Here is a 25,076-nt window from a genome sequence, read left to right as displayed (position 1 = left end):
TTAAGGGATAAAAACCCCTATAGGACAACAGAGAGTGGGAAGCTCCCCCCCCCAGCCCCCGCCCCTCCTAGCAGCCCTGGGAGCTATTTGCTTTCCTATAATAAAACACTCTGTGTGTTTGCAGAGTTCATTCTTTGGATTTCGTTCTTTGCGTAAACAAGAACCTGGATTGCAGTAACATTTTCCCAGCATCGATAGCCACAGACTTTTACAATTTACTGAGAATTTTTTTGTGTGCTAAGAGCTTTTCTTCTATTTTTTCATTTAACTATTCCTACAAACCCATGAGGTTATATATATCCACTTTAGAAATTACCTAATTTTGGCTTAAAGTTTGAAAATGACTGGTCCTCGTAAAACTATTCATAATGAGCAGAGTAGAAGCTTTAATTCAAGTTCAGCTGATTCAAAATGCTTGGCTTTAACTATTCCATGTTGCTTCACAGATTAGAAGAAATGTTTAAATTAGGAAAGGTCTGAAATGATAGCATGTTTGAACATTTATCGATGGTCTGGGGAATTTTTTTCCACTCAACCAATATTTTTCTTATAACATTTGAATAAGAAATATCACAAATTGTATTAAAACTCAGGCTAACATGCTTTTCAAAGGCTCATGGTAAGAGGGAAGATGGTTGGGATTACTTGAAGTAAATAAAGGACAACATGAAGTGAGAACTACTGTCCTGTATTGTTGGTTTCTTCTCTGTGAATATGAAGTAAACATTTTAATTCAATGAAATCTTAAATACCTTGATCATACATGTGGAGAGTCTATTAGAAAGGTAGTCAGGAGTCTCTCGAATATTCTCAAAATCAAATAAAAGATAAACAGTAGTGATTTGGGGGGTATTCACTTATGTATTTCCAATCTCTTGGGAAATATAAAGATCCCAAGAATCTTCTGCACATGTATTTTAAAAGAAACATAATCCCATAAAATTGAATTATAATTTTAAAGTACCATCATGATTACTCTGATAAACACAGTTTTTTAATTTTCTACACACAAGTTAGGCATTCCAGATTAATGGTGTGACATACACAGAATTAGAACTGCTAATTATCAGGCACAAAGATAAAACTCACAGCCAATGCATCGCCTAGACTCTGAATTCAACTGCTCATAGCATATATAGGAAACCTCAAAAAATACTTTTTCTGAGGGTCAATAAAATGTTATTTAATTAATCTATAACATGGTTCCTTTGGTCCATAATTAAGTTTAGACAGGTGAATAAAGAATGAGAATCCTGGCCATTTAGCATCAGGCTACCTCCGCCCTCCTCAAAATACACATATACATTGATTTTAGAAATCTATACATCTTTGAAAATTAAAATTTGCCTCAATAAGTCTGAATATTTACATAAGAACAAAGTTTTATGGATTTACACACTTTTTTCCCCCCAAAGGCCTATGAGGTACAAGGCTCTAAACCAGACATTGAAAGGTATTCATTATTTGACAGAAGCTACCACTGCTCACAGCGAGCAAGGAGAGGCAATTAATTATACAATGATCCAAACTAATACCTATTCAATCACAGCTATACCAACTTACAGCCATAGGTCATCATATTGACACTCACAATTTTTTTCGATGTATATCAACGATTTAGGTCAGACATTAAAAAAAAAGAACTTAATAACAGTCATCACTTTCCTTCTGAATTTAGACATTGGAGGTACGTTAGTTAGTAGTACCACATAGTATTATGGGTTCTAACCCTGGTTTCAGGACTTAGTAGTCTTGCTCAGCAAGACTTGAGCTCTCTCTGCTTTGGTATTCTCCTTGATAAAATAAAATAGGAGGGAGTAGTAGATTGCACCTCACAATGTTATTGTTTTAAATTAATTTTTCACAAAAAATGCTCAGAACAGTGTCTGGTGCTCTGCAAAGATACACGAAATATTAGCTATAATGGTTATTATTAAGTAAGCAATGACATATATTTCACTGTGTTTTTCCTTTTCCATAAAAAGGGAGAAAATATACCTTAGTACAGCTTGTGAAGCAGGTAACTACACAGTGTTTATAGGGGGTTTGTAAAAATATCGTAAAATAAGTAAATAAACAAACAAGAGGCAAAGCAATGCAGAACTCACTGTATTTTTTTGGTGGGGGGGGCTAAGCCCACAACATGCAGAAGTTCCTGGGCCAGGGATCAGCCTGAGCCATAGTAGTGGCAATGCTGAATCTTTAATGGCTAGGCCACCAGGGACCTTCCAGAACTTACTGCATTTTAAACTCACAAGTGTGTTTCATAAATACTAAAAGAAAAGCACACTGGAAACCTAAACCTTATAAATGATTGCCCCTAGCCTAGCAAGATGTCACGGTAAGTAATATGTCCTGGAAAATTATAGTTGGTGACTGAGAAAGAGAATTCCTTATGGAGAAAAGGACATTTTTAACTGATTTGCTTTGCAAGGGGATGCCTTCTAGAAATTTAAGTCACTGTTTTGGACACTACAAGCTGAAAGAACAGAATGAATTAAGGTCTGAGACAAAGTCATGGGCCTTTACTCATAGCCAGGTGTGAACAGTGGGACTGAAAGCTAGAAGGGCAGGTTGGGGCCAGATAGCAGAAGGGTCATAGTTAAACATGATCCTGTAGTTGCTCAGTAATTAAACAGGCCTCACAATTGTAAATTATAGGATTTAGATTGGTGATTTAAAAAAGGAGGCATCTGGCAACATGGAGGGAGAGACTGGGTTGAGGCAAGAGATCAGATGCAAGGTGGCTAGGTAGGGGATATGGCACTAGATGAAATAACTGACGATCAAGGATGAAGTCAATTGGATACAAAGACCAGGATGAACACCAGAGAAGTATACTGTGGTCATAAATTATCAAGCAGCTTTCCTCTGAGATGAGGAGAAAATCCTTTGAATTTCTACTTAAAAGATTTTTTTAAATGTGCATCCCTAAATTAAGGTTGTTTTCCTTTTCCCTAATCACAGTTGGGTTTTGTTCTTTTAGAAACTTGTAAATTCAATCAGGAAACACACCTTATTTATCAATTCTAGAGATCTAAGGAAAAAAATATTTATGGGTAGCTTTTTATCCCAGCTTGCAGACATTTTTTGAAGTAGAGATAAAGTGAATACTGTTATTTTAGGTTTAGTAAGTTTAGTATTTCTTCATTCAAATGTCCCCCGCCTTCTTAAAAGCCTTTCTGGTAGTCTGGAATCAACAGAAAAATTGTCTCCAAGTTGTTTCTTCAATATCAGAAGCCATCCTTTGTAGATGAAGCCCTAGGTGAATTTTTTGGGGTCTTATTGTCCAACAAAGCACAAGATGGTGTTTAGAGATACTGATCCTCCAGTGTTGAGCATTATGCTTTATTATGTGTTGTAAATGATAAGTAGCATTCAGTGATTCACTATCATACTCTGCATGTACTGAAGCCCAGTGTGAAATCTGGCCTGTGCTTCTGAAGGGCTTACAGGAATACATTCTATGTTTTGGAATAAGAAAGAATGTTGAGAGAGACAAAGACAGAGAGGCAGGGGGGTGAGAGAGAGGAAGCAAACATAATGATTCTTATTTCTTTCCAATCTCTACTCCTCTCTTCATAGTTTACTATGAAGCTAGATAACAATAAAAACTGTGATAGTCTCAAAAGATTAATTGAAGGACCCCAGACAATTGAGGGAAGAAGATAAATATGGATTACCAGGTAGAAAGCTTTCAAAATTTTCACCATTGCCATATTTGAAATGTGCTAGGTAACTAAAGACTGCATGTCATTCATTGCAATTACCATCAAACAAGGTATATCTTGAGTTTGGTAAGATAGAAAGCCCTTTTAAAATTAAGAATATTTAAGATTATTTTTCAAAATAAAGATGATCTGAGAAAAATAAAGGTGGCCTAGAGAAAATGGCAACAGTAATGAGTAATTCAATTTTGATTTTCTCAGATTTGTATGTAAGTGTGTGTACATATGAAGAAGAAAATATTAAAGAGGATATACTTCCAAACTTGTGGATAATAAGGATCAGATTATCCTCATGCTGTGAGCAACTGGGAACAGGGCAAAAATCTATAAAACAATGGCTGTCAAACTGACTGAGTCTTTCTTTGTTGGGGGGGTGGGGCAGAGAGCTCTTTTATCACTGGAGGTGTCTCCCTGAGCCACTGGCATGAAGCTCTGAAAGCATGTGTTACATCTCCACAAAGCCAGGCTGACCCACTCTGAGAGCCACATGTGGTGGGAAGATGTTCTTGCTCTGAACAGCCAGAAGAGGACACTTTGGAGAATTCCTTAGGTATTCCAGAGAACCTTCAGACACACTATATTCTCTACCAGGAAGACCTACCCCTGGAATGAAGCCTTCTCTGAGTCTTTTCTGTAAAGTGCAAAAATAGGTCTCAAAGGGGTAAAGTTGACTCCCCAAAATATCAATGTCAGGACAACATATATTATTTAAAGGAAGATAGATTCTGGACTACAAAAGGTTAAGAATCCAATGTAAAATTTTACTAGACTTGACAAGAAATAAGAAAAATAATCTTTAACCAGGACAAGAGTAAGTCAAAAGGGAGAAAGGAAGACATGACAGAGATTTAGGAGCCAGCGATGAAGACAGCACAATAGGTATAATAAATATGATAGGGCTGATAATACAGCCATACTGAAGTGAGAAAAAGAAGTACTTTAAAAAAATGGAATACCCAGGGATGAAAAATACATATCTAAAATAAAAATTCAACTGGATGGGATTAATAAAAAAAGATTAGACACTGCAGAAAGATTAATATAAGTAAAGATATATAAATAGAACCCATAAAACTGAAGCATTCATATGAAAGTAACTTAAAATACTGATAGAATCTAACGAACTGTATTTAGCATCCCAAGGGAAGAAAGGAGTACAAAAATGCAAGAATTTATGCTTGAAGTTTGCAAAATTTTATGAAAACCATAAAAGCAAACATATCCAAAAGCTAAGAAAAAACATCAATGCACATTAGGCACACATATGCACATACTGAGTCAAGTTAAAATTAAGTTGCTGAAAACTATCAATAAAGAAATAATTTTAGAAGCAGCTAAAAGTGTGAGGGGTCTGGAGGGGTGATACATTACACAGAAGTAAAAATCAGATTGATTTTAGTTTTACTACCATAAAGTATGCAAGTAATAACATAATGGAATAATATCTCAGGGTTTAAATTGTACAAAATATATACTGAAAAACAGAGTTTACATTATTTAAAGCAAAACAGACTGTTTGTAATAGCCTTCCTGACAATTTTAAGACAATGTAAGAAGAGAGCATATTTTTACTGTTTTACATATTACTGTTCGTAATAGCCTTCCTGACAATTTTAAGACATGTAAGAAGAGATAGTGGGTATATGAGGCCAGTGTGATAAATCCTCCAACCCAGGCAAGTTCTCTAATATTTGCAGTCTCAGGAGTAATCCTGACAGAACTTTAGAACTAGTGATCTCTGTAACTAGGTGTTGAAAAACAGAGACTGATGCCAGCAGATCAGCAGGAAAGGTTTAACAATTTTAAGAGACCTGTTATAACTGGAAAAAAATTATGGAATCTTATAGAATATAAAATTTAATAATTTGTGTGTTGAATAATTATAACAATGACCCCAATTAAATATAGCTCAGCATGTCCATACTATTTTACTGTGTGAATGTGTAGTTCTTCCCATCAAGAGTAGAGGTGATTTCCCTATCTTTGAAATCTGGAATGACTTTGTGATTTGCTTTACATCAAATAAGGCAGCAAAAGTGACATCATGTGAGTTTATGAATTTAGGCCTTAAGAAGCCTTACAATTTGTGTTCTAAACTTCTTTAAATTTAGAAACCACCTTGTTGCAAAGAAGGTATGTTTAGTCAACTTCCATTAAGGTATCTCAGCATACAGCCTGTATAAACAAGTGGGTATATGAGGCCAGTGTGATAAATCCTCCAACCCAGGCAAGTTCTCTAATATTTGCAGTCTCAGGAGTAATCCTAGGAGAAAACCAAAGAACTGACTGGGTTGGCAACCGAAAACAATCATAAGAAGTAAGACTTTCTTTCTCACTGTTTAAAGTCACCAAGTTTTGGGTAGCTTTTTTTTTTTCTTCAGAGTAATAGTAACAGAATCAAAAATCAATTCCAGATGTGGGGTGCTACCATAGCAAAAATCTACAATATGTGGGAACAACTTTAGGGAGGAATAGAAGGGAAAAGGCTGGGAGATGAGACTGTTAGTGGAGACGTGAAGACAAATGAGAAATTTGCTATTAAAGGCTGTTATAACTTGGCAGACATACAAATTACCTAGTAAATGCGTACAGCTTGCTAAAGCAATTTCCAAATGGAGTAATGCCAATTCTACCTGGCTTCTTTTAGTTGTGTATGTCATTGCAAAAGAGAGACAAATTACAGAATAAATTGTTCAATTTCAAGAAGAATTTAGAGTAAAAAGAGAAGGTCCAGGTGATTTTCTGAAGTCAACAAAAATTTCCAAAATAAGAAATAGCCTTCGAGTAAATATGGAATCAAGAGTGGGTTTGTAAGAACCCTTGTAAAAATCTCTGACATAATTAAAACAACTCTTTGCACAACTCCCTAAATTTAAAATGGATGTAATTAAAACTGGACAGGCAATACCACACAACTTTCTCACATATGGGCCAAAAGAGAGAGAGATTTAAGACAAAAAGCACACCTCAGTTCTCACCAGAACCTGTCAATGACTTCAAATGAGAAATCTTAAAAAACAAAACAAAACAACAACAAAAACTGAGTTCCAAAAACTCTCCAAACTTTGAAAAAAACACATGTAACCAGGACTTCTTGTCTTGAAAAAAAAATCTTACCAAATGTAGTTCTCTCCATTCTTTTCTATACAAACTGCCAGTCAAAATTTGATTTGTAGTCAGGAAAAAAAGTGGGGGCAAAGGAGTAAGGAAGTGAGGCCCACCTACCCCCACAAATACATTGAAAATCCATCTATATGTAGGACTATTCATACAGAAAATTTGCTGAATGCTGAAAAAAGACCCCAGGATTCCAAGAAGTATCATGAAAAACTTCATGATACTGCATAGGATAAATGAAATAAGAAGAAAAGGAGAGAAAGAGAAATGAAGAAACAAAGTAGGTTGAGACCTGCACCCCTAGGAGGGAGCTTGAAGGAGGAAAACTCCTGCACCCTGGGATGTTCCCACACCAGAAGGAGGATCTATGGAGTACTGGAAGAAAGAAAGCAATTAGTATAAAGGAGTTGAAACAGAAATGGTCCTCTACAAACGGTCAGTCTCACTGTTCTGCACCTCAACCATAGGCTGATGTCAGCAGGGGCTGGGACGTGAAACTCCGTATTTGGAGAGAGAGAGAGAGAGTGAGAGTTAGGGCTAAGCTACATGGGAGAAAAAATAGGATTGATAGTGCAGAGACAGCCTGAAGGGACTAGAGTCTGGAGTGACTACATCTGAAGCTCTAAGCTGAAGAAACACGGTCAGGCCTTGAAGCTAGATGCCATTGTTAGGGGTGCTAGAGGGAAGGGGCAGGATCCACCTCTATAACCTTACCCCTTGCAGACTCTCTCGGGCTGTAGAACAGAACTGCTCTAGCTACAAGATATACCCTCTAGTCATGGCTATTTAGCAACAGTTGGGGAGCAGTCCATAGCCCTTAAGGGTACAGAGAGAGTGGAGCAAATGGAGGGAACCCTTGGAGCAGGTAGAGGGAACTTGGGAATAGCACAGGCCCTGTGATCCCAGGCAGCAGCCAGACAGGGGAACACTGAAGCTATTCCTGAAATAGTGCAAACAATTCTGGGAGTTGGAAGGGGCCTGCTAGTCAGTCAGGACAAAGGGCAGAAGGTGAATTTGGAAATAGTACAAACTGTGCAGGAGTCTGCACGGGGTATCCTAGGTGTTTAGAGAGCCTCAATTTACCTAGATGGCCAAGAAAATTATTTCAGAAAGCAGCAAAAAACAAACCTGGGAGTCAGAAGGGGCTCCTGGCCAGATGAAAACCTCAACTTGTCTAGGGGGTGGAAGCTCTCCTTGGAAACATTGTGGATGGTCTGGGAGTCCACACTGGGCCTCCTGGGTAGGCAGAGATCCACAGGTTGCCTAGGGGGAGGGAAAGTTATTTCTGAAACAGCAAGAAAAATCCTTGGGAATAGCACAATCTCCATGATCCCAGCCAACAATCAAGTAGAGGACTGTGGAAGCAGCATACATTGCACAGCTAGCCAAAGGAGTTGAGAGGGTCCCATTGACACATATTTTATTTTGCACTGGCCACAGGGATCACTTTGCTATTGGCCTGGTAGGGGGAGGGACCACCAGAACGGTGCAGGGTTTACAGCAACAGAGAAAGCCCTTTAGCAACAAATAGGGAGCAGCCCACACCCTTGGGGCTACAGAGAATGCTCCCTAGACTGGCCAAACAAAGGGAGTGACTACAGAAATGTACTTGACCCCACTCTTTGGCACATATCCATACAAAACATTCATTGAAAAAGATAAATGCACCTGCATGTTTATCACAGCATTATTCACAATACCCAAGACATGAAAACAACCTAAATGTCCATTGAAAGATGAATGGATTAGGAAGTGGTACATACATACATTGGAATAATACTCAGGCAGAAAAAGGACAAAATAATGCCATTTGTGGAACTAGAGATTCCCATAACAAGTGACATAAGTCAGAGAAAGACAAATACCATATATTATCACTAACATGTGGAATCTAAAATATGCACGGATGATCCTATCCGCAAAACAGAAACAGATCATGGAGAGCAAACTTGGGGTTGCAGGGGGAAGGAGGGAGGGAGTGGGATGGATGCAGAGTTTGGGCTTGGTGGATTCAAACTACAATGGAATGGATTGGCAATGGGGTCCTACTGTACAGCACAGGAAACTGTGTGATTGGGTTGCTTTGCTGTACAACAGAAGTTGAGGAAACATTCTAAATCAACTAACTTTCATTAAAAAATTTTTGATTTGCATTTGGGTGAAACTACATTGCTCAAGAGATTTTTAATCTACTGTAATTTTCACATACAACTCATGGGCCAAAAACAAAACAAACAACAAACAAAACTAGTGTGAAACTTTCTACCAGATAAGCTTGCAAAATTCCCCAAAGCATAGGTACCTGAAGGGGTGTCATAATAAATTGTATTAGTGCATAATTTGATGATATTATACATCGTTACCAAGTTTAAATTATCCACTTTTGTCAAAAAAAGTCACAAAAATATGTTCTCACAGTCTTAAGAGAATAATATTAAGCCAGTCAAAGAAGCTATCCAGCCAGTGCAGTAGGGGATATCAAGATTTAAGGAGTCTCTGATCCCCCAGGGTCTCCATTAAGCAGGTAACATTTAATAAAATAAATCTGAAATCCAACAAAAGGTTGAACACACAAAGGCTTTAGCAAGGACTACAAGCAGAGAGCCTCTAGGGAACTCCAAATGACTGAATTTTAAAGAACTCCACCTAGACATCTCCTTTGAAATGGGACTTAGCTTATGCTGTGTGCTGTACAGAGGCACACCATCCTAAAGACAATGAAAAATTACTCAGAGAAAGGCAACTTCTTTTTCTTTTCTAAAATTTATTTTTCAACTCTCTCTTAATGTTTTTCAAAAACAATAAATACAACACTTCAGACTTTCACTATCAAATCACATCCCTACCTTTGAAAAACACACAAAGAAATAAACACTCCTTCTGTCTTAATCTCACACTTCAGGCATCTGCTTGTGAACCAGAAAGCCTGGATTCAGGGGAAGGGGAAAAAAATGCAGGAGAGAAAATTTGTATTAGGTTTGCAAAGCTTTAATTAGCAGCTTATTAAAATAACCAATACAGGGAGTTCCCGTCATGGCTCAGTGGTTAACGATTCCAACTAGGAACCATGAGGTTACAGGTTTGATCCCTGCCCTTGCTCAGTGGGTTAACGATCTGGCGTTGCCATGAGCTGTGGTGTAGGTTGCAGACAAGGCTCGGATCTGGTGTTGCTGTGGCTCTGGCATAGGCCGGTGGCTACAGCTCTGATTAGACCCCTAGCCTGGGAACCTCCACATGCGGTGGGAGCAGCCCAAGAAATTACAAAAAAAAAAAAAAAAAAAAAAAAAAAAAAAAAAAACCCATAAAATAACCAATACAGATGGCTGTTTAACCAAAATAGTCTATGAAGTAAATATTGTTTCCAATTCTTGCCAAAGAATTTGTCATTAGGTTTGTCTACCTTGTTCTTATTCTGTTGGCCATTAGTAGTCTTTAAAATGCACTCTATGATTTGCATGCTTTTTCCATGTCTTCATTACATAAAATTATATGTATATTTGAGAGCCTGTAAATATATTTAAAATAACCTTCATTACATAAAAATATATGTATATTGAGAGCCTGTAAATATATTTAAAATAACCTTTTCAGGGTATTTACAAGTGATGAAACCAAGTTCAGAAAAAGCCAATAATATTTTCGTGATACAATATTGAACAATAGACTTAGGGTAGATATCCATTTTTGTACTTAAAATGGTCCTAGGGTGGGTCTATTGATTATCTTTATAAGAAACTGCAAAGCAGTTCTCCAATTTGGTTTTATCATTTTGCCCAGGAGATACATATGAAGCCTCCTGTATTATTTATTATTCTATATCACATTAATAATTGGCATTATCAGTCTTTTATTTTTATCTATTCTATTAGTTGTAAAATGATATATGAATTACTGCATTTCCCTTATATTTATGTTGAGAATCTTTAATGTGCTTATGTGCCATTGGTATATCTTCATTTATGAACTATCAAGTTTTTTCCCATTTTTTTTCTGGTGGTGAATTATGTTTATTATTGATTGATAAGAGCTCTTTTCTTATTTTAAGTTTGCTGACTGAAATATGTTGTGAAAAAACAGTGCTTTGCCTTTGTGTGTGTGTGTGTGTTTGTTTTGTTTTGTTTTGTCTTTTTGCTATTTCTTGGGCCGCTCCCCACGGCATAGTGCGGGTCCCAGGCTAGGGGTCTAATCAGAGCTGTAGCCACCAGCCTACGCCAGAGCCACAGCAACGCAGGATCCGAGCCACGTCTGCAACCTACACCACAGCTCATGGCAACGCCGGATCCTTAACCCACTGAGCAAGGGCAGGGATCAAACCCGCAACCTCGTGCTTCCTAGTCGGATTCCTTAACCACTGAGCCACGACAGGAACTCCCTGCCTTTATGTGTTTATCTCTTCATTTTCTTAATTGTAGTTTTGGATAGAGGAGATTGGATAAAGATGATTTCTCTGATCTTTTCTGGTAGCTGAAATCTCAAAGGTCCTCTGATAGATTTCTCTTGGTTTGCCCGCTCTGACCCCTGCCTTTGGAGGGTGGATATATTTCTACTTGCAGGAAGCCCTGGCCATTTCAGCTCTCTGATTTTTTTAAATTATAACTTTTTTTTAGATTATCTGCCTAGTTTTGATTGTAAGGATGAAAATGGAAATCTCTAGTGAGTTTCTGAATCCTAATCAAAAAGGAAAGTCTGTTTCATCCAATTTTAAAATATCTCACTAGGTTAGAACACAAACAGACCACCCATGTGTGTCAGGAACTCAGATGAGCCTGCGACTGTTGAAGTAACTCATTACAAACAATGAGCCAAAATGACAATAACAGCCCAGTCTTACATCACTTACTGTGAAGTACCAACACCCCCCCACACACACACATACACCCACTCCCACTCCATTTTCCCTGAGGAAACAGTGTACTCGTCAAGAGTTAGGTGAATCAGCACAGGTACAGGGCTTATCCCACCACCAAGGGAGCCTGAAGAAAGGGCTCTTTAGTTTTTCGGACCCTGAGACTGAAGAAGAGGGCAAAGAGGTAGGTCTAGGAGTAGAAGAGGACCGAGAACAAAGTCAGAGTGGAGAAAGGTGTCTTCAAGGCTTTCCTCTCCTCCCTTCAGCTGCCATGAGGAGGGTCCAGGCCGTGATGCCTGAAGAACACCTCAACTGAAAGCCCTAGATAAGAGGATTCAGGAATGAAGGCACAAGGGCTAGGAATGCAACGGTGAAAAAAAGTGGAGTTCCCATCATGGCACAGCGGAAACCAATCCCACTAGGAACCATGAGGTTACAGGTTTGATCCCTGGCCTCGCTCAGTGGGATAAGATCTGGCATTGCTGTGACCTGTGGTGTAGGTTGCAGATGAGGCTCAGATCTGGCTATGCTGTGGCTGTGGCGCAGACTGGCAGGTACAGCTCCAATTAGACGCCTAGCCTGTGAACCTCCATATGCCATGGGTGTGGCCCTAAAAAAAGACAAAAAAAAAAAAAAAAAGGGACTGACAGAAGGGCCTGAGTCTTTGACCACAGCTCCCCTGAAAGTCTTTGGTCTACGTACCAAGTCTGTTGTAGGGAGGGCAGCTTTTACTCATGATACCTAAGTGATACTGGAAAAGTCAGTTTCCTCATCTATGATATGCTGATAATAGAACTTTTTCCATAAGATTATTCTGACAATATGGTTGGCCCTCCAAATCTACAAGTTTCACATCCATGCATTCAACCAATCAGACTGAAAATATTACCCACCCACCCCCAATTCCAGAAAGTTGCCAAAAGCAAAGCTTGAATTTGCTGTTGGCAGGCAATTATTTACATTGTATTTACATTGTATTTAACACCACTCACATAGCATTTACATTGTATTAAGTATTATAAGCAGAGATGATTTAAGAATAGGGGAGAATACTTGCAGGTTATATGCAATTGCTTACACTATTTTATTATAAGAAATTTGAGTATCTGTAGATTGTGGTATCTACAGGGGTCCTGGAACCAGACCTCCATGAATACCACAGAATGACTGTACTGGTAAAGTTCTGACACTAGTGCCTGCTATTTTGTAAGAACTCAATTGTTAGCTTTTTTGGTTTGGTTTGGTTTGGTTTTCTTCTAATCTGCTTTTATGCTGTTATTCTCTAAAATATTCTGTTATATCCTGACAGGAATCAATTGTCAACCAGAATCTGCAAGCTTTTTAGGAAATGTCTACTATTTAAGAGGGGGGAACCTTTGTCTCAAATAGGACCAAGAATTATGAAAGTGTGAGAATCTGCATTCTCTCTCTCATCTCTATGCCCCAATCTAGCTCTGTTCTCAAAACCAGCAGATCTCAGATAATTTTTTTAACTAACATAGTTTTATTTGCCCCTGTCTTGAAAGAAAAAGGACAAGCACCAAGAATAATGAAATAAACACATGGATTTTAGATATAGTGTTGGTTACCAAGTCTAATTTATTGGCTATGTCACCAAAAGAAAATCACCTCAACTATCTGAGTTCCTCACCTACATATAATGGGAAAACTAACTTATTTGGGCATATGGCCATATGTTTTTTAATATATATATATATAAAACACTATATATATATAACTATATATATAGTGTTCAATAAACAATAGCTGTTAGTTGAATTACTATAATATCCAAGAATGACAATATCATATACTGTTATTGTTTTATGCTCAACTCTCTGAACATTAACTTTGAATACTTGAGTGTACAAATCTTATCACCTGCTGCTATGAGACAAAGTTCAAATTTTATAATAAAATGCTAAAGGTGTAATTTTTTTTCCCTGAAATGTAAATTTAATAATCTGGTGTTGTGATGTATATTAGATCTCACAGTATCTCTGAACACTCAAAAATTATTAACAAAGTTTCTGAACCCAAGAGAATCAGATTTATTTATTATTAATATTTCCACATACTCCTGAGTATTTTGGTCTTTCTTGTATGACAGATAACCTTTGTTTTTTCAGTGCCTCTGTGTGTGTGTGTGTGTGTGTGTGTGTGTGTGTGTGTATTGGGGGGGGGGGTGTCTTGCTTATCTGAAGTACTGCTTATCTGAAGAGGTTGTTCTGAGCCCCTGAAACTTGATCTTAGTGGTCAGGATATGGGAGTAAATGCAGGTATCTATACAGATTCTTTAACTTTGGACTGCATAAGAGTAACAAATGATTTTTTCATACTGACTGAGTCACAAGGACAGTTTTAGGTGCATTTATATAGGGTCCCTTACTTAAATGAGCCCCATCATGGGTTTAATGATCTTTAAATATTTAATCATTTTTTACTAAGGGCCTAATAATTGCATTTTGCACTGGACCTTTTGAGCTTATAATCTGTCAACTCAAACTATTTGCATTCACTCTATACAAATTTGCACAATAAATATAAAAATTCTGTGAATGAATTTCAATATCAGTCTTAAATTTCTCTTCTTTCAGAAAAGGCAATGACCCAAAGCCTGGGCAACTGAAGACAGTTGTGATCTGGATTGGGTCTTGTGTATGCCCCATATTGTTCTCCCTGTTTGCACGGAGGATTTTGGTCTTGTTTAGGTCTCACAACTGAGTATTAGGTGGTGCTTCTTCTGAGATATTATTCTTTGATTGTTTTGAAAGCCTATTCTTCTCAATGAAATGCTGTGTATAAGCTTTGCTCTGGAGCAGCAATTTCTGTGTATTTTTGTGTTCTCATTGTCAGCTGATATCTAAAATATTAGAATTCTACCAGCAAAAGCAATTCAAACATTTTTTTTTTCTTTGTGGGAAGAGTAATGTCTATTTGAAGTATAATCTAAAAATAAATCCCCATTGAAGAGACAATATGAACTGCATGGCAAATACATAACATTATATAAAAAGTACACCTCAGAGAAGCTATTGCTGAGAAATAATTCAGCCATATGTTCCTATGGTTGTGGGGTACAATTTCTTTGTAACCCATAGTTTATTGCCCTTTGCCAAGCAATTGTGCACCACCTTTCTTATGGAGTGCAACCCTTCCCCTAACTCTGCTTCTATTTGGTTCAGTGGGACTCCATCCACATATAGGGGTAAGAATAATAAGAGGAAACAACCTGACCCAGTCCTGGGTGATCAGTATAATCCCAGGTTCCTAGACACAAAAACTGTTCTACAGATGGTCCTTGATTTGAGATGTTTCAAAGTGAACTCCAAGATACATGCAGGAGTTAGAGAGGTTTTATTTTCTGGTCAAACTGTTGATAGTAAGGATGATATAAGGTCAATATGTTCAAGTTCACTTTTATGAAGCCTGTGAATAAAGAAAACATAGTGCTAAGGTATAAGAATGCCATTGTTTAGTCCCCTGGATTATGCTTCCCTGTTATTTTCACATGCAATGAAAAATATTTACTTTTTTATACATCAACTTTTAGTTGTGTCTTCTACTGCAATCAGACAGATGACTCCTAAATAACAGCTGGTTAGCTAATCCGTATACTATTTACGTACATTGTTCTTATTCATATTTTGTTTACATTTTCTATTCTTTACTGTGTTTCTCATGGCTGAGCGTCACTATTTAATTTAATGGAATTAGGAAAAAAAACCTCTTTGGTAATTCCAAGGATACTCTTATCCACAACCTAGAATAATGATATATTGTATGTTATTTGTCTTTGGTTGTAAAATTATCATTTCAATCTACTCAAAAGTAGACTTAACATCTAATAATTGTTAATTATTCATTAGGCTATTATTGACATCATGTTTGTACCTAGTATAGTTAGATAAGGAACCCTCCAAAGAGATTGATTTTTCCTAATATGTTCCACTCTATTTGTTCTACTGTAATCTTCATTATCACTTGTAAGTAGCTTTTTATAAGGTAGTATTTCCCTAGTTTTATACACTTATATACTACATTCAAAATGTCATTTGCAGGCCATCTCTTTGTTTAATATTTTTCTTTGAATTGGTTTAAATTTTTCACTTATCTAATTATATGTCCTTAATATGTATTTAAAATAGATATATAACAAAATTTAAAGTCATTGTATATATTAACAAAAATCAGTTTGTGTTATACAGAGATACAGTTGTGCACCTTTGAAACAATATGAAATTAAAAGTGAAACAATAATTTTTATCTTTTAAAAAAGGTCAATTTTGATGTCCAGTGCCCTACACCAACTGTATAAACTGCTATATCCATATCCTGTGTGGTGGGGGGGGAGCTAATTAACCTTTAGAGGAAAGTATGCAATAGTTTCCTAATTCTTTGATACAGGCTTCAACATTGCTAGACATATAATAGATATTGAATAAATGATGTTGGATTGTTTTTATCACTTTCCTAAATTATAGAGACTTTCTTGGGAAAGCTTTTGAGAGTCACATTTAATTTCCCAACCAGGTAATAATACTCCATAATAGATAAAAATGTACCTGCTAAAGTGAATTATACTCAAATCTGTTCTTTTTATCTTTTTTCTATTATATTACAGATAGCATGAAAAGAGACTGGCATAATAAGGGATTCAATGGAGCACTGTCTCTGACAGTTCATTTCAAATCGCAGCCTACAGAGGAGTTACCAAAGCCAGAGCAATTTCAGTAAATTGGTGCAATTTTAATGCCCATCTTGCCTGATTGTTCTTCAAGAAATCAATAACAAAACACTATCCCTGACAAATGACTATAAAGCTTACTTACCATACTGCAGAACAGCTCTTGCAGGATGCATGCAAATCTGTGGTTCAGCTACGTAATTCCTGGACTGAGACACCTAAAGTTTCAGAGTTTGAGAGTATACAAAAATTATTTAGCCTGGTTCTCAGTACCTGAAGTTTCACATGCAAGGGCAATTTATTCTTTTTGTGGATATCACTAGATATTGTGCAAAAAGCAGTGTCACAGAAATACTATTTTAATGGTTTCTTTGTTCTCTGATTTCTTTTTGGTTTTGACCAGTCACAAACACTAAAAAAAGACTGGGAGTGGAATAAAAAGAGAGGATCTCTATTATCTGGTCTCCTCTGTTAAAGGCCATTATCTCTTGACTTGCTGTTCTTACCTACTGCTAGATTGCTTTCAGGTTGGTTCCGATAACAATTCTCAACTTCTGTCCTATTAAAACCAAAGGCAGTGCTTGCTTAACTCTGCTCTAGCCCAGGGTGCTTCATCAATCCTTGATAGTTTTAACTCCATCCACGCTCTCATAATAGTCCTTCTATTAAACTCTACTTAATAACTCATTTTGAGCTTGCACTTATTTTCATGCTGGGAATCTGCTACATTGATACCAGGAGGGGACCCAAGAAACAGATTCCCTAAATGGTGCTATGGAGTTGAATTTTTTGCATATTTGACAAATGCATGAATATTCTGTTCAGAGAGAAGGGGCCCCTGATAGTATGTGATTACAATGGCATCATGATTATAGAATTTACTGTGATAGGGAGAGAAGTGCAAATGGAGTGCAAGACATCGGGAGAGTATCTTTTAATAGCTTAGCATGACAATGAAGCATAAATAAAAAGTGTGGCTTAAGATGCTACTTCTGATGGGCAAAGTAAAGGCTTTTAATGCTCAATTCAGGATGGGGAAAAAAAAAAAAAACTGGTTGCCAATTTTAGTGATGGTGGAACAATCATTGTGTCTAAATACACAGTTTGGAAAGATGGCAAATCTATTAAGTGTTCAATCCATCCAATTTTCTGATAGTGAGGGAAAGGACTGAGAATCTGAGATAAAGGGATAGGGACAGTAGATTCAATATAGCCAAGGAAAAGGACTTGAACATCTAAGTCCCACGGAACTTTCTTGCTAAAGAGAATGTATTCCTATCTTCTCTCATGACCTCTAAGCACATATTGAGCTGGATGTCAACAGGGCCAGCACACACACACACAAAAAAAAAAAAACAAACCAAATGAAACAAACAAAAACACACCAGAGCCTGGCCTATAAAATAGAAGAATTACAAGATCTTGCCAATTTGAATCAGAAGGATAGTGGGCACACATGAATTCTTTTTTTGTCAAAACAAATGTACTTACTTGAGATTTAAAGCACTGGCTTGCATCAGCTTTCCAATGTCAAGCTCATCATCAGGAAAAAAGCTGTTTTGATAGAACCAAGGAAACACCTGTTGAAGGCTTAGAGTAACACCTAGGAGAAAACACCCTATAAACACGTGGTTCTGATTTAAAGGATGCTCTGTATGCTCTAGACAAGTAAATAATCTAAGGTGAAGTCTCCCTTGTAGCTACATCATATGCATCCAGGAATTAAAATATATAAATGAAAACAGTCCTTGGTACTATTTCACCTAATAAATCCTTGGAGAATTTTTTGCTTCCTATTGCTTTATCCTTTGGTTCAATAAATTTAGAAACCTTGTACCCCAATGGAAAAATGCTTCAATCTGGGAATATAGCCATAAAAACTTCTCATCTTCATGTGGACTCCTCATGTCATTAAACCAAGAGGCAGAGAAGAGAGTCACTATATTAGCTGAGGTTCTTGATAATTACTATACAACAGAAATCATTGGTAGGAACAAAAACTATATCTGAAATCCATCAAATATACTGGGGGGTTCTTAACCCTATTGAAAACTCTAAAATTTCCATTCAGTAAACACTTGTTTTGGACAATGTCAGCTCTTTCTTTTAGGGGTACAGGAATAATATGATGATCAATGCAAGATATACTAAAATCTGAGATATAAAGGAATTGTGACATCCAATAATTCTTTCATCCTTTAGAAACACATAACAGATTTTTTCACTCCCCTGGGCTCAAACAATCCGAAGTCCCTACAAGGCCATGTACGATTCTATTTGCTGCTTCTTTGTCTGCCTTAAATTCCTATCATTACCCAGGCCCAACCCTTGTTCTTTCTGGACCCATTACACCTGTCTTGATATTCTGGGAAATGTTAAGCTCATCTCTACCAAGGACCTCAACCTAGAACACCTGTACTTAGAGCGTCTCAGGACTTTCTACATAGCAGGCCTTGGACAGTGCTTAAATTTCACATCTTAGAAAAGCTTTCATAGCTTAACTATCTTAAACATGAGTGCTTCCCTCATCATGATCTATCCCCTCTTCTAGATTTATTGCTGCCACAGTACTCATTGTTCTGAAAGTTAAGCCAGTAATTTATTGGATGACTGCTTTATGGCCCATCATCTCTGGGGGGCAGGGGAGAGGGGAAGGGGAGGAGAGGAATTAAACTCTGAAATCAAGGACTCTGTCTTCCTCCCTGAATTTTATATCTTGAATCTCTAGGACAGTGTATGGCACTTCATAGACACTGTGTTATCGTTATGAATATTTTACTGACTCTAAAGTTTCATGAGACTTTCCTTATCTCTGTGTGGCTAGGCAGGGTATTTATTCTTCTATGAACCTATTTCCTCATCTATAAAAATTGGAAAAAAATAATATATGCCCTGGCTATCTGTGATGATGCATGTGAAAGTGAATGGATACTAAAAGTCCTGCTTTATAATTCTCACATTCCTTTCTCTCCACTCCTAGTCCTTCAGTATGCATCACTTGATTAAATCATAGTATGCATCATTTCAGGCATGTTATCTAATCCATGTTCTTGTTTTTTATAAGTAACAAGCACTGTTTTCCATGTAAGTGTTGAATTATGTTTAAGTCTAGGCTTTACGCTATACAGAAATTCAAATATTCTATTTACATTGGAAATGAAAGTTGTAAAATAATTTTTGCCCGTCTAAGCCTGTTTTAATTCTTTACTATGATGTTTTATCTGATTTGCAGTCATAGAATTTCTTAGTAATCAGTATTTTATATCTAACAATGAATGGTTAATGTCTATTTTTCTTAGATAATGCTATAGTATATTGATTTTTAAAAAATTAGGGTTAGAAACCTGTAGTCCATACACTTACCGAGAGTAATTACAACCATAACTTAAATGACTGTTGAAATCAATTGCATTTAGTTTATATATATACACAGTATTAAGAAGAGTTTTAAAGGAAACTCTAATTTAAATAAGACATATATTTGTAATCACCTAAAATCAAAATGTTAAAATTATGTTATACCCTGGGCTACTCATTAGTGTAGGCCTCTACACATATGAGGAAAACAAGGGTTTGTAGGTTAGACAAAATTGACGTTTATTCAATGTCTATTATATGTGTGCTGACATGCAAATTAATAGATTAACAGAAATTAACCTACATAATCACCTTCAAATCCCCATAAGAGTCCAATGAGATATTACTAACCACATTGGAAGGGCTAGGAACAATACCACACCCTTCTCAAGGGGCAAATCTATAGTAAGTAGAACTTTTCTCTGATTCTGGAAACTGATTATATCTTCTTCTAAGCTAATTTATAGACTCTCTCAACTCTTGTTTCTACTTTAGACAAAGACACCAGTGATTAATTCACTTGCTCTTGGGAGGAGACCCTTGTGATCCTTCCTGGCACCCCTGCCTTCATTCTCACTGTGCATCCTCCCAGGAATACAGAGATTTCTATCTTCAGATCACTATTAAGGTGCTGAATGGGCTAACATTTTCTCACTTTCTCATTCTGCTGTTCAACAAAGTATATAATGGATTTGGGCTTCCCTTCACTCTTCTTTATTATAATCTAGTATCAAATCATGATATTCACTGGTAGAAAATTTCTTCATTTAATATTTGCTCTTCAATATAATGTTTTCTATTTTATGAGGCAGAAATTAGCAATGTTTATGTCATTGTACTATTTTCCTCTTATAGTTTTCCTATTTTATTTTAAATAGAGAATGCTGTCTGAGTGCTTTAGAAAAGAATAATCATTATATGAAATATGTGCATGGTACTTCAGGATTCATAAAACAATTTTACCAAATTATCTCATGATATCATTGCATATTGCTATTTACAAGCAGAAAATCCTTATTGAGAATTATAACATTTCTGCCTATAAGGTTCTCAAACTAATTAGGAAAAAAAAAAAGTAGGAAAAAGAAGTTGAGGGAGTTCCCATCGTGGCTCAGCAGTAACAAACCCGACTAGTATCCATTAGGACACGGGTTCAATCCTTGGCCTCTCTCAGGGGGTTAAGGATCTGGCATTGCCATGAGCTGTGGTGTAGGTTGCAGACAGGGCTTGGATCTCATGTTGCTGTGGCTGTGGTATAGGCCGGCAGCTGCAGCTGTAATTCAACCCCTAGCCTGGGAACTTCCATATGCCACATGTGCAACCCTAAAAAGACCTAAAAAATATATCAAAAAGAATTTGAATTATAGTGTTCTTTGGTTCGTTAACACTGATCCCACAGTAGCATGGAGGAGCTTGAGGTGGCTCTTGTCTAACATTTGGAAATGAATTGTCCAAGGAGACACATGTGCTGACAAAGAAAAAGACTTTATCAAGAATGCGTGTTCGGGGCAGAAAGCTTCAGGGTAAGGGAATCCAGAACTGCTCTACCACGTGGCTTGCAGTCTCCATTTTTAGAGGAACAGAGTTGGTTTCTGGGTTGTCTCTGGCCAATGATCTTGCTTGGACTGTACCTGTACTTGATCTGGCCCAGGGTCCTTCCTTCCTGGTGGCACAAGCAACTTCCATCCAAGATGATTCCAGTGCTGAGGATCCAAAGACGTTGGTTTTATCCTGCCCCCTTCCAGCCCCTTACAGTCTCCTGCTTCCTCTTCAGGGTAGCACCATCCTCCTTATCAGCACCTCCTGTTGTGAGACAGCTCATGCAAGCAGCTAGTATCATGTCTGGCCAAGGTGTGCCATTTTAGTCAATAGCCCCCTAACAGTTCTAGACCAGATAATGTGGGTTTATGATACAGGTTTCACCCCACACTAGTTGTATACATTTGAAGAAGTTACCTGTCTCTCTGTGCCTTGGTTTTCTAATCTGTAAAAGGTGGATCATCATAGTATGAACCTCAAAGGATTGTGATAAGGATTTAAAAGGGTTAATATACATAAAACACATATAAGATTTATCTGCACACAGTAATCACTCAATAAAGTTCAGCTGTTAGTTGTCCTGACTAGACTGTGGGGAGATGTTAAGGTCGTGGACAGAGAGAGGAGACACCCAGCAGGATAGACACCGTCTCCATTTCACACATGCAGAAACTAATGCTCACAAAGTCATAAGCAGAAGGTATGCAATTCTTTGTCTTTTTGATACCCTTTATCACTATATTATTTCAGATTACCATTTTTTTCTTAAACATAATACAAGAAGACTTGTTTTAACATGATTTCCTGAGTAGAAACTATCTGTTAACCTGCATTTCAGCAGCGAAAAAGTCCTCTGTGGTAAAAGCAATGCTTGTAGACTTCTAGGAATCTGCTTAACAAATGAATACTAATGCAGTTCAGTCTAATCCATAGTCACTTCCTCCAGCAGTCACAGGCTTTTCTAGGCAGGAGGTAAGCATCTTTAAAATAATGCAAACATCCCAGAATTCTGTTCCCTTATAATGAGTACTAAAATAAGACTCTCCAATTACACGTCTCAGTTTCCCAAGTAATACAATTCCTTTTAAAGATGGAAATCACTATTTATTCAGAGATTCAACATGAACAGAAATGCATTTTTTGGAGTTCCCTTGTGGTACAGTGGGGAACACAAGTGTGGTTGTGCCTTAGGTTGCTGCTGTAGTGTGGGTTTGATCCCTGGCCTGGGAACTTACACATGCCATAAGTATGGCCAAAAATAAAAATTAAACAATAAATTTTAAAAATAAAGAAAAAATGGGAGTTTCCATAGTGGAAATGAATCCAACCAGGAATCATGAGGTTGCAGGTTTGATCCCTGGCCTCGCTCAGTGGGTTAAGGACCCAGCTTTGCCATGGGCTGTGGTGTAGGTTGCAGACGTGGCTCGGATCTGGCATTGCTGTGGCTGTGGTGTAGGCTTAGGAACCCTCACATGCCCATGGGTGCGGCCCTAAAAAAAAAAAAAAAAAATGGAAAAAGAAAAAATGCATTATTGAAATATTGCTGTTGACAATCATTTTAAATAAGAGGGACTTTTGTTTTAGGCTTTCCACCTGATCTAATCCTGATAGCTTCCCCTTATCTAACTTCTTCAGAGATAACCACTTTCAAAAATATGGAATTCTAAGATGCATATAACTCCTCAAAACAAAATTGGGATGTCCTAGTCCATATAAGTCTGTGGAAAAATTCCCCAATGCTAAAATTTCCAGAATGACTAGAAAGTAGTCAGGACTAAACTAGGCAAACAAAGAATATATGTGTCATGTGTATCACTCAATTCGGCTCCTGTTTTTTAAGGTCAGTTACCCAGGATTGCTATGAGATCATTTTCCCTTCACATCTTGAAAGGAGATCACCTAAGGATAGAATATCAAGATGCATGGTATCTTGAAACAAATTAGTTCCTTACTGTTTACTGGAAACAAAGGGTACAGACAAGATGAGATTAGGTGTACAGATAAGATGAGATTCTGCAACATAAAGAGACTGTCTTCAAATATCATTAGGCAGAAATCATTTTAAAGCTTAAACAGCTGTATGGCAACACACAGGTAGCTGGCTGGACTGGATGAGGACTGCTCCACATTTTCTCTTTTGTAGCAGAATTTGAGACATCTAGGCCTGTCAATGTGATCACCAATCCTTCTATGTACTGGTCTTCATTCTTCACTGGGAAAGTAATTTAATCTATTTCATGTTCAGTGAATACTGGAGCATATGTACCGTTGTGGAACACTGTTGCGCTACGTTACAAAGATTGTTAAGATAGTCATCTCCCTACAGGAATTCAAGATGTGAAAGTACGTGTATGTGTGTATTTCAGAAAACAACTTCTCACTTTCTTTATGAAAAACAAAACCCCCAAACACAGCAATACAGTATTTGGCTTTGCCAAACTTTTTTTTTTTTTTTTAAGATCTGCATCTTTGGCAATGCCAAGAACCCACCATGAAAATAGGTTTAATTTTTGAGACAGCTGCAGAAGTGATATGTTCCCTGCTACTAAACAGACCTGAGGCAGATGCTAATTGTTGCTAGGTTTCCTCTTGAGAGGCCCATCTGGGCTGCCTTCTCCATTATATTACTAATGGAAACAAATCACTGACATATTGAATGTCAGGGTTTGGATTCCAAAGCCTTATCATTTCTAATCTTTCACAAGCTGTTTTATTACTTATGTCTTGTCACTTACTGCAATAGCATTTTGTGAACAAGTCATAATATTATTCAGTAATCTGAGTTGTTTCTGGTGTTTGCCACTGACATTTCTATCTGCAATTGATGGGATTACATACATATAAAGTCTGGAAATGAGCTGTCCAGAAAGAATGATGACTCTTTCAGCCCTAGACATGAGGCTTCCCACATTTCACTAAACTGGAAACATTTATTTATTTTTTTGTTCCTATCCAGTGAGTGACAGAGAAAGAAATGTTTACAGATTCTTTCATTTCTCCTGAAACTTTTCTAGATGGTATGTTCAGAAACAACCTGAAGAGCCTGATATCTTTCAAATCCATTCTGCCCTCATTTCAAATCATGATAAGCAGCAGTGACAATTAAGCAAAGATTTTAAGTCAAATATTTATCCTATATTCTTTGACAATCTTTGAAAATATTGGCTAAGGGAAGACTATTCACTGCTAAGATACAGAGGTTATACATTTCCTTCCCTAATGTTGCAGTAGATTTCTTTTTTCCTCTCCCTTTTCCTCTTCATCAATCTAAAAGTTAAAAGTTAAATGACTTTTAGGATCACATCAGGTTCTACCTCCTCCAGGGTAGCTTCCAGCAGAAATGGTATTTTTCTTGGGGGGGGGGGGCTGTGCCCAAGGCATATGGAGATTCCCAGGCTAGGCGTCTAATTGGAGCTGTACCTGCCAGCCTACACCACAGCCACAGCAACGCAGGATCTGATCCCCATCTGCGACCTACCCTACAGCTCACGGCTGAGGAAGGTCAGGGATCGAACCTGCGTCGTCATGGATGCTAGTCAGATTCGTTAACCAGAGCCTCGACAGGAACTCCAGAAATGATACAATTTAAAGCTGGTTCTGAGTTTCCTTTATTTTAACTCATCCAATCAACCTCAGGAGTTAGAGCTGCAGTGAAATCTTGACTTTATTCATCATTAGCTGTGTAACTTGAGCCGGCTACTCAACTTCTCTTGTCTCACCTGAAATATTAACCCTTGGAGGCTTTCTGATAAGGTTTATATGAGATTTTTATGCAAAGCCCATAGGACAGTGCATATCCTAT

The 25,076-nt window shown here is 37.3% G+C and overlaps 1 long non-coding RNA gene across 1 annotated transcript in view; it reads right to left on the bottom strand.

Moving 5' to 3' along the window:
* Positions 1-18,650, bottom strand: part of LOC102166247 (uncharacterized) — a 463,609-nt gene extending 444,959 nt beyond the window's left edge. Inside the window, exons 1-3 of the long non-coding RNA XR_014837150.1 lie at positions 17,870-18,650; positions 16,524-16,596; positions 7,974-8,108 (exon numbers count right to left, since the gene is read on the bottom strand). This is a non-coding gene — a long non-coding RNA (uncharacterized LOC102166247). The remainder of the gene's footprint in view (positions 1-7,973; positions 8,109-16,523; positions 16,597-17,869) is intronic.
* Positions 18,651-25,076: the final 6,426 nt, after the last annotated feature.

The sequence above is a fragment of the Sus scrofa genome, chromosome 2 (assembly GCF_054392235.1).
Source record: "Sus scrofa isolate SSC_HxYL_T2T_F1_AM1 chromosome 2, Sscrofa_HxYL_maternal_Yorkshire_Landrace_v2.0, whole genome shotgun sequence".
In the NCBI taxonomy this organism is placed as follows: domain Eukaryota; kingdom Metazoa; phylum Chordata; class Mammalia; order Artiodactyla; family Suidae; genus Sus; species Sus scrofa.
The sequence above is the reverse complement of the archived record's forward strand: the minus strand, read 5'-3'. Positions and strand labels throughout refer to the sequence as shown.